The sequence below is a fragment of the Vanessa cardui genome, chromosome 1, assembly GCF_905220365.1.
Source record: "Vanessa cardui chromosome 1, ilVanCard2.1, whole genome shotgun sequence".
NCBI classification, from domain to species: Eukaryota; Metazoa; Arthropoda; class Insecta; order Lepidoptera; family Nymphalidae; genus Vanessa; species Vanessa cardui.
In genome coordinates, this window is record NC_061123.1 from 11,300,473 (window position 1) to 11,311,814 (window position 11,342).

The following is an 11,342-nucleotide window of genomic DNA, read 5'->3' on the forward strand; positions in this document are numbered from 1 at the left end:
ATTTTTTATGTTATTCTAAATTGTCTTTCTTATTCTTGTAATTTAGTTTAGGTAGAGTTAGAGAGAGCATTTCTTTTAATAATAGAATAGACGAAAAACTCGCCCAATTTCTTTCGTTGTTTCTTCCAAGGTCAGGACATTCCTTGCGGAACCGGTAGTGTTTAATTTGACAATCAATAATTGATAATTGAAAATTGGAACTCTATTTTGAATTTGAGTATCTTAATCGTCTATCAATATCTGAAAAAATGTTATAAGTAAATACATTTAAAATTCTTGGGGCATTTGTTTAGTTGATATTCATAATCGAATTCATTATTTATTTCGATGGCAATGGTTGCTTTACCATCAGATCTCTTTGTGTCAAATCTGTCGTGTATTTTTTTTCGTTCCAATGTGTACGGGACCCTAATGCCACCCCCTAACAATTTTAACAGTGAGGTGTCAACTGTAACGCGATTATCGTTTCTAATTCGACGTCGCTCACCACACCGCATTGAACAATTAGAAGATAATTTTTACGAACTTTTTCTAAATTAAAACGTCTGCTTTGAATCGACTCGATTGTTCCAAGATTTGAAAGGAGAGGGGAGGACGTTTTCTTTTGTTTATTAATTTAAACAAAATTGTACGATTAACATCTTGATTTATCATTTTGATTGAAGTTTTTTTTATTTTATTTTATTTTCTGGAAATACACAGTACAATCGACCAGAAATATTAAAATACGTTGAAATAATATATAAACAAATCAAGTTTCCACCAATATCTAATATAAATAAAAAGAACTAATTTTTATTAACATAAGAATTAACAACATTAAATGTTTAAATATATATAAATATGAACTAAAACTAGTTACTGTATAAGTTTTGACCGCGTGGATTGGTGGCAAGAATGCTAGCAGCATTTCCCCATTGAATCGCAATTCCGATCCTCTGGGCAAAAAACGAACCAGCCCTCCTGTCATTAGTGGAGGCAATAAGGCGAGGTGTAATACTTATTAAATACATTTTTATAAACTATATAAGAATGTGTTTATTAATAATGGATAGCTAATTAATTCTATTGAGCTTATTCTGCCTCTTCTATGTCATAATATACGCAGAGCAAAATCTTATACGATAGTCATGCGAGGTTCGTCAAAATGTTTCTCTTTACCATCGGAATATAAAAGCGTGTAAAATCTCACTCATCATCATTAATAACGCACAACCTTTAATATAAGGAAATTGATGAATATTTAACAATACATGAACACTATTAAAAAATAATTATACTTACGGTGCAAATTTGGAACATTTTCAAACGACATTTTTTTTAAATTTTTATTGTTGTTTTTTGTAAAGTATAAGTGTAGAAATTTACACTGATTACTGTAAATTGTGCTCAGAGTATAAGTGTATCCATCAGTGATCATTAAATTCAAGATAAAAGTGCAACGGAAAAGCGCTATCATGTCAAATACGAATATACAGTCTACGGAAATGTAGAGTCGTAGCTAAGACGGTTTATGCCACAGATAACGTAAATATATTCGGAATTATTTTGCTCATGCACAGATACAAAATCACTTCATACATATTATGTTATTCACGAAAAAAAAACGAATTAATTAAATGCATATAAATAATATCAATATAATTTATTGTATTTTTTGATATCTGGAGTCTGGTTTATCTCCGCAAATTACTAAAATTTGATATTATTATAATAGTAATTAACTTTTGGGAGCCGTTTTGATCAGGTTTCAGTTGATGTTTACAGTTGGTTTCATACGCTAGGCTATTTTGTTTTTCTTCAACACAACCATCAAACAAATAAATGGTACTAGAAATTAAAAAAATCATCGTAGCTTTCAATTAAATGTAATTTATATACTGCTATGACCATAAATAAAGACGTCAATAAGGACGCTACTGATTTAAGACTAATTAGGAGTTGCAATAGAAATAAGCTACTCTGATTTAAATTATAAACAAATGCTGTCCGTAAATAATTCTTAAATAATTTAAGTGAAAAACTTCTGCTGCCTATCTGTTAAGAAATAAGTGCCGTTTCGAAGTGAGTTGTAAAGTCTTCCTATAACATAGAAAATTCAATAAAAAGCTAAAAGCCAATCTTATCTCGGCGAAAGGAAATTAAGAAACAGCGACGGGCATCTGACACGGTCGCTCTTTACAGATCTCGTGTATAGTTACGGGACACTTCAAGTTGAAAATGTGTCGATAGAATTTAATTATTATTCATTTTAAACATACTATATAAATAGCTGTACATACTTGGATATTAATTAAAGCTTTGTTTTTGACAACCAAGAGGGTTTAGAACAAACGAATTTAAAAAAAAATACATTGTTTTTGGTTCAATCAAGATCTGAGTCAAGTATTTTTTTATTTATCTAGAGATCGTAGGTAAATAAAACGTCTTGAGAAAGCTGTGTTGTATGGAAACCATCTCAAGGAAAGCAAGCCTTGTCCCAGTACTGGGAGACTTTAATAAATTAATTACTTAATTTTTATTCATTAAGAATTTAATTTTGAATATAATTTCAACAAAATTTGTATCATAAAATACTTTTTATAATATCACTTAATCACAAAACATGAGCTTGTATACAAGTAAAAAATTGTAATTACGAATAATATTAGGTTAGTATTATAACTTACGTTCGATCGAATAATTAAAAAAAAAAAAAAACATATTTGAAAATCGAGCGCATCACTAGACATTTTTAAAGATAGAGTGTTGAATGCGAGAGAGACACGACGTCGTGTTTCGTCGAATCGTTGAAATAATTCCGTGACGGGGAAGACGCCGGAAACGCAGCCTTATCTCTGGGAATACTCGCTTGTTATATTTTTTAAACAACTCCTTTTTATTTGTATCTACCCCCACCACCCTCGAGTTACCACATGAATAGAGACGCACTTAATGGGACTTTCAGTTCCTAAGTCATCACGCTCTTTAACAATACGCGAGATAAGTGAGGTCGGTGTGGATAATAAACGATGAAAATATGTGTTTCGTTTTTTTTTTTAAAGGAAATGTCAAAGATGTTTCGTCATAAGTACCGAAACTTTATGAGACTTTTTGAAATATAAAAAATATATTTTGATTGAATGATATTATTTTTTCGCAACCTTCGTTATTAGGTATGATACTTAATCTTCTTTCAATAAATATGTGTATATTTTATTTTAATAAAGATAAAATCATTGATTATTGGATAAATAGACAAGGCACTATTTTTTTAATAGTATATTTTTATATGAAAATATACAATCTTTTATTTGTATTTCATATATCGTTTAAAGTAACCGCTCACACAGATGACTTTATTGTGTGTGTTGGTGTAACTCAAAAAATACATTTGAAAAGACTACTATAAATGTGTTTATTTTATCGTAGTTATTATACATATAATCTGTGGCATATCCAAAAATATTTCAAGATAAAACCACATAATTCATGAATGGAGATAGTATATAGTCTTCTGGGTACAGTTTATCCGTTATCACGGACAATGCATTGCCAGTAACAATATCATTACGGGGGCTATTCAACATTTTTATTATTGCGTTACTATTGTCTTATGGCGCGACGGTGGCAGATAACGATGGTGACACACAGTTCTCTAAAATAGCGAATCAATTATTGTTACATATATTTATTCTTTATATGTTCATTTTAGATGACGTTTGAAATGACGTATACAATCGCTATCATTACATAGTATAAAACAAAGTGGCTCACCGCAGTCTGTCCCTATGGATAACAGATTTTGATGCAGTTTTTTTAATAAATAGACTGTTTTGGACAATATATAAAAATATTTATAATTTTAGACATTTCTAATGTAATGTCGTAAATAAACAAATTCTGTAGTATATTTAGTATCAGTATTGTAAACGTTCGAAGCCGGGGCGAGTCGCCAGTTAATTATAATCGACAACGGTAACTAAATAATTTTTACTTTTATAAATACAATTAAATATACTAAAATAGACCTGCGATGTTACCGGACTCGTTGACTGAAATAGAGAAAATTCCGGTCGCCTTTAATCGAGCAAGCCTTCGTGCACTGTCGGTCTCGGTATGAAGATAAAATGTCACTTCTATCATCTGGGAGGGGAAATAAAGCTGGTTTTCGAACTTCTGAGAGTATAAAGACGAAGCACGGACTCAACACCGCTCCAGGGAAAGATTTTCCAGTATCTTTTCCTTTAGAATCTTCGGAACTGTTCTATGAAAGCTTAGATAAAATATTTAAAATTACATTTTTAAAAATAGAATACAAATATTGTTCATCATTCTCAAGAGACGTGTGTGAACCGCATTACTCTCAACTGAGATACGTTGCAGATTTATACCGGTAATGTTTGTTGTTTCACCTTCGGAATAATGCCGCGAGATTTATGAATAACCGCCTCTGTTTGGATGATTGCTGTGATAAAGCATTCTATGACAAATTCCTTGGGACATTTAATTTGTAGGCTCCTTCTTAATCTGTACTTGTGTTACCAAATGCTTATCTTGATCTTGAAATATTTGACATAACGTTATAATATTTTGTATAATTAGATTAAATGTGATATGTGTCGAAATCATACTATAAGTTATAATCGGAGATTTTAAAATATCAATTTATATGAAGTATATACATATATACCGACAAAATTATATATATTTACAAAATACATTGATTTCAAAATAACTACTTCTTTTTAAGTTAACATATCTGTGAGTTACCAAAACAATTTTTTTAAGACTTCCGGTGCTACCCAATAATTTAAATATTTAAAAAAATCTTCACAAACTAATGCTTTTGCGCTTTAAAAGTCGCGGGTTTTGCTAGTATTACAATAAATATGAAAAGATTTATTGTAGTAACAAAAAAATTATATAAAAAAAATATTGAAAATGATTTAAAACTTTCTAAAGTACATCCAGGTTGTGCTATAATTTTCATGAGAAAAGAAATTTCCATTAGTATGAACTAATAATATATTACTTTAAGGAAAACGGGAAAATCATGTTTACAAAAATATAATATAATTAATCAAATTAATAAGTAATTTATTACACTATGATCCTTACTAACTTAGAAGCGTGATAAAGAAATACCTTTCGTTACAGCGCCATTAAGGGCACCGTATACTTAGATCAGACAGTATTATAGTACATTTTACATAATGATAATGATAAATCAATATTATTTTTCACGTTTTTGTCAAATCAAGTCGATTTTGTTGAAGTCGTCGTAACATTTTTTCTTTAGAAATTTTCATAAACAATTTTCAAAACGAAACCATATCTATGGTTAAAATTATGCAAATATAGGGACCCAAGGGAGCTTCACGCTCAAAGAAGATACCATTAATCATTATCTAAATTAATTTCGAACGTTTAACAAAATCTCCTCTTAGTTTCTTAAAGTCACAATAAAGAGGATCGCGGTGCGACGGCCATAACTCATCTGAACGTAAGATTACTGATCTTTAATCCCCCTTGGTTTCTCTAAAAGTTAAGATTTACGACCGAAGGAATTACCGCGCCCTCGGTATAAGCTGGAGTCAATGAAAAAACTTCGCATGCATATATAGTTGCGATGAAGTCAGGGGGACTCATTTTAATGTGATTTTTTTAAACATTAATAAAAACAACACGTAATTGTCCCACTGTTGGGCAAAACAATCCCATCGTCTTTTACTTCTCCGCTACTTGAATGCGAGATCAGCAGCTTCCCTCACAATGTTTTCTTCACCTTGAGATGAATTTTAAGAAACTTATTATACAGTCATCGTTAACATGTAGTTTTTCTATGTATACTATATATATAAGTATATTTTAACAAATCAATGCTGATTTATTATCAAAAGTAGCACAGCTGATTCTATTCCATCGTACTGAGGTAAATGAGATTAGCCATTAATTACAAAAAATTGTATATAATCGTTTACAGTATCCTACTCAATACGTTATTACCTTGCTTATGAATATTTAGAAAATAATTAATGACGTAACTTTCTTTCAAATGTCAAATTAATGAGGTTAGTGAGAAATAAAGTTGTCATACTTGTCTTTTCTTAAGCAATATCTATGTACTATAGAGCTGAGATGGCCCAGTGGTTAGAACACGTGCATCTTAACCGATGATTTCGGGTTCAAACCAAGGCAAGCACCACTATATATATTTGTGTTTATAATTAATCTCGTGCTCGGCGGTGAAGGTAAACATCGTGAGGAAACCTGCATGTGACTAATTTCATTGAAATTCTGCCACATGTGCATTCCACCAATCCGCATTGGAAAAGCGTGATGGAATATGTTCCAAGCCCTCTCCTTAATGGGAGAAGAGGCCATTAGTCCAACAGTGGGCAATTTGCAGGCTGTTACTTTACTTTACTATGTATTCTATATAGTAATATAAGATATACTGTAGTATTTGTGTATTAAGGATTTTTTCTCTCATTCGACTGTATCCTGTTTCAGAGTTAACTGAAGGAATATTTATAGCCGTAACTTTATTTAATATCGGGTTTGCGCGCACGAAACTTTTAAGCTACGCAGAGCCTTAGCCGTGTAATATCCATTTTGATGGGAAGACTTGATGAAAATATTTATGTATTCTATTTCCAAAGTAATCGTTACATTATTAGATACCTTATTTATTATATACTATCCGAATTTCAGAAAAGTTTATAAAGAAAATGCTTGTTACTTGAAAATAACCCTTTATATCCAAAATTACAACCTTAATGAATGAAAAAAAGTTTGTATATGTCCATCCGTCCTTGAGGTTCAGGCTTATTTCATATCAAATTTAACAACAGACAGTGTGTGTTTGTGTGTGTACACATACGTTGACAACACACGACATTCGACACAGAAGTTTATATTATTAAAAATATATATTATTATAGAAAAAAAAAGTATACCTACTTTATAACCTTATTTTTTAAATTCAATTCTTAGTGTGTGTATAAGTAATACATATATGTAAGTAATACACATACTAAGAATTGAATTTAAAAAATAAGGTTATTGTCTTGTCCGGTATTCAAACTACATCGACACTAAATTTCATCTAAACAGGACTAGCACTTTAGGTGTGAAGCGACGTACAAAGGAACTTTTGCAATAATATTAGTACGAGTATAGATTGTACCGTATTATGTTTCCTTTTAGTGGAATTCCATAAAGTAGTTATATTTCTTGTTGTTTTACTATCCAATGCAACTGCGCATGGTATTAATGATCCAGAACTTACTCGCATATTATGTACACATAAAGTCATAATATCTACTTAGCGTTTTTACTGTCACAGTGTAACATACATACAGAGCTATCTATTTAAAATATTAGTATAAATTTTATACATAACGAATAGGAATATGTTCTCTCGAGAACAATTTCAGAGACGTCTTAAATTTTATTAAAACGATTTTATCGCATCTGCAACAACTTTCGAAATATCTCAATGAAACTCTCCAACAAAGGTGTAATTGAAAGATCGGAAATTCCCAAGCAAGCACATATTTCAAAAAGGCGCTCTTCTTGCCCGGATAATATAAGAAGATAGAGGACAGAGTCGGATATAAAATATGGGGTCCTTTCATGAATCTTATTAAGATATCCTCCGAAAAATGAGTGAGAGAGACGTATCGTATTTATCACGAGTGGAACAAGGACGGCATACGATACTTGGTTTACGTATATTAAAATAATACGGTTAAAGAGGTGTGCGTTGCTCGGATGGGAATTTATCGTCTTTATGAATATGATTTTCTTTAAGGAGTGGATGTAGTTCCCATAAGAGGTATTTAGTGTCAAAGGGCTATTATTCTTGAGAGCTTGTGAGCAAATATTCAACGTTTTAGCATAATGCCGTCTCTTCATATCGTCTAGCTATTAACAATTTATATGAACCCAAATCACTGTTAAATATAAATATTCAATAAACTATTGTGGTTAGGTAGTGTAATATATTTTTGTTAAAACTGACATGTTATGTCAATATACCTGATTCAGTATTACTAATGTACTTTCAAGAATATTTAAGTATCATATTAGAACTACAATAACACAACAAACAATGAAATAAAATCTATTTTTTAACGTTTTGTAGAATTAAAATTTCAAGATAAACTTTTTTCCATATCATTAAATTTACATTTTGTGATTGAATTATTATTATCAAGAGTCGTTTCCAGTTCTCTACATCCCAGGTACGAAGGCAGATATGTAGGCAGGGCGCCATAATTCATGACTTTCTTTCAGAACTGCAACACACGCTATCTCGGCTACATGCAAAATAACTTCGGATACGTTTAGCGAAAACCGATAATAAACTTTCACGTGCTGCCAGAAATATGAATTTTAATTTCAACGACAGCTCGAAGGTTGCGGCTCTTGTGATCGTAATTATTCGATACTGATATATTTTAATCGATTTTAATATTTATTTTATAGACAGTTAGAACTAGCGCGCACTGATAACTTTTGTCACGGTGACTGTTTCGTCACTCTTGTCAAGTCCGTGAATATGTAACAGATGCAGATGCAGACACAAATGTCACGTCGTAATGTGCGCGCACCTCCATACATATTCATGGACTCGACAAGAGTGACCAAACAGTCACCGTGACAAAAGTTACCAGTGTGCGCTAGTTCTTATAGTTATATTCGATTATCATTATGATTATAGACAGTTGTTATTTCTGGAATTAACTATATGATAAAATGCATAGAGTTAAATCATCGTCGTCATGTCCTAATAGGAAGCCTCTGTTGGACATTGGCCTCTCCAAGTTTCGCCACAAATTAAAGTTTTTCTTATTTTACGTATTTACTAATATCTTTTATCTAAATAAGGTAGTAAAGATCTAATTGGATTTTATATTTTTTAATTAGGTCGCTACTAAATGAGATACGAGTATGTCACATTGTACGTTAACTGCTTGATAGATTTTTTATAATAGAATACACTCCACCAAAGACGTTAAGAGCCTTTAAATAAGAAAAAAAAAATTACGCTGCGTAGGTGGACTCGTCCAAACAATATTAAATGCTTATGCTTATTGCCCCGTAATACTGACAATTCTAATGGCCTAGGATAAGGACAGGCGAACTTATTCATTCATAATGTATTGAATTTATAATCAAATACTGAGTCACTAATTAATTTAATAATCTTCTGGGCTAAGGCCTCGCTTCTATTCTTTCTCGAGCGACTACCACCATACTTCTCCAATACTGGTTCCTGAATACACATACGGCAGATTTCATTTAAAAAAGACACCGACTGATTTTGGCGAGCACGAGATGAATTATAAACCTAAATTACGCAGTATTTTTTTTTTATGAGGCAACATCACATACATTACTCTGATCCCAATGTAAGTAGCTAGAGCACTTTTGTTATGGAAAATCAGAAGTAACAATGGTACCATAAACACCCAGACCCAAGACAACATAGAAAACTAATTATTATATTTATATTACTACGTCGACTCGGCCGGGAATCGAACCCAGGACCTTGGAGTAGCATACCCATGTACCGGTGTACACACCACTCGACCACGGAGGTCGTCATGTATGTATATGCAGTAGAGATTAGTAAAAACATGAAAATTTGTCTTTTTAGTTAAAGAGAAATATAAAGAGCTTAAAACACGCTACAATGTTTGGAATGGATATTTGACCACACTTTGAATAACGCTAATTTGAACTGGTTAGAACCCTCGTCCCCGTCAATCGACAACCATCACCATAATATCTTAATATTGCTGCAACATTATTTAAATATATAATAATTTAATTAATTCAATTATGTAAATTCTCTGTATGTTTCTTCCTGTAGCATATTTTTAAAATATAAAAAGTCATATAACAGTAAATTTCAATGAAAGTTGCAGACCAGACGCCGAAATCTCATAGCTAATGTTTCCCAAGACAAATCTATCATCATTTCCTTAACCTTATTCCGCATAATGTGTTCTTCAAGACGTTCTTATCATTCAATTTCTGCGATATGAAGGGGGGATGGGGGACGATATGCAAAAATTACCCATCGCCGTTTATCCCCGCATAAATAACATTAGCGATAGCGTGCGTGAGAGTGTTTTTGTAATAACCTTATAAATAATAATTCATCGTGCCGTAGATTACTGTTAGTGGGATGAAAGACGCCGTAACCCTCGGGGATGGAATACGAGGCCAATTAAAGGGACATGGGTTCCATTCGAAACAAATACCGATCAATTATTGCTATTGCTGATGATCAATTATTGATCAATTATTGCTGATTATTTATATGTAATATGAGATGAGAGAGAAAAAAAAAGAAACAAAAAAATAAAGGAAATTCCGCTGAGTTTCTTTCGCCGGTTCTTCTCAGGTCTGAGGTGTTAAATTCCGAACACGTGGTTTTTTGACTATCAATAAGAAAGTTCTATTTTGAATAAAGATTTTTGACTTTGACTATTATATTTCAAATGATATCAGGCAGATTGCAAGCGAGGAGCACATGGGCTAATTAATAGGAACTGTTTACATAGTAGCCCTAATATAACTACAGAATCTAAGATGGTGTCTGTTGCGCATAACAATAGTAAAGCGGCTGTACCAAGCTTATTATCTTGGTGGTGAATAGTAATGCCACAGCGGTACTCAGTATTGTCGCGTTCCGGTTTGAAGGGTGAGTGAGCTAGTGTAACTACAGGTACAAGGAACGTAGCATCTTAGTTTCCAAGGTTAGTATCGCATTGGTAATGTAAGAGTTGGTTAATATTTCTTAGAGCACCATTGTCTATGGGCGGTGAAGACCACTTACCATCAGCTGACCAATTTGCTCATCTGCCTACTTATATAATTAAAAAAAGCAATCACTGAGAGATAGACACTTGAATTAGTATAGTTGCTTTATCTACCTATTTATTTTAACTACTATATAAAACCTTCTTAAATTTACAAATGTATATTTTAGAAGGTATAAATTATTGTAAGAGGAGTTATTCCTTTTTTAAATTTAAACTTAATGTATGCTAACTAACTTCCACATTTATTAGATTGAAAGTTAATAATAGTATAAATGATTTGCTCTTAACTCCGTCACGCCATCCAATTTAAACTCTCTGTTACTTACACACACGTTAACGTTCTTATACAGTTTTCATCTCGAGTTAAAGTAAATGCACAAACAATATAAATATTCATTAAAATTATCGCATAAAGCGGTCGGAGAGCGTAAGCTCAAAGGAAGCGTATAAAGCAAAATTTCTATGTCTTTAACTCAGATAAATGAGTTCATTAGAAATGGTAAAGGTCATTTGTTATAT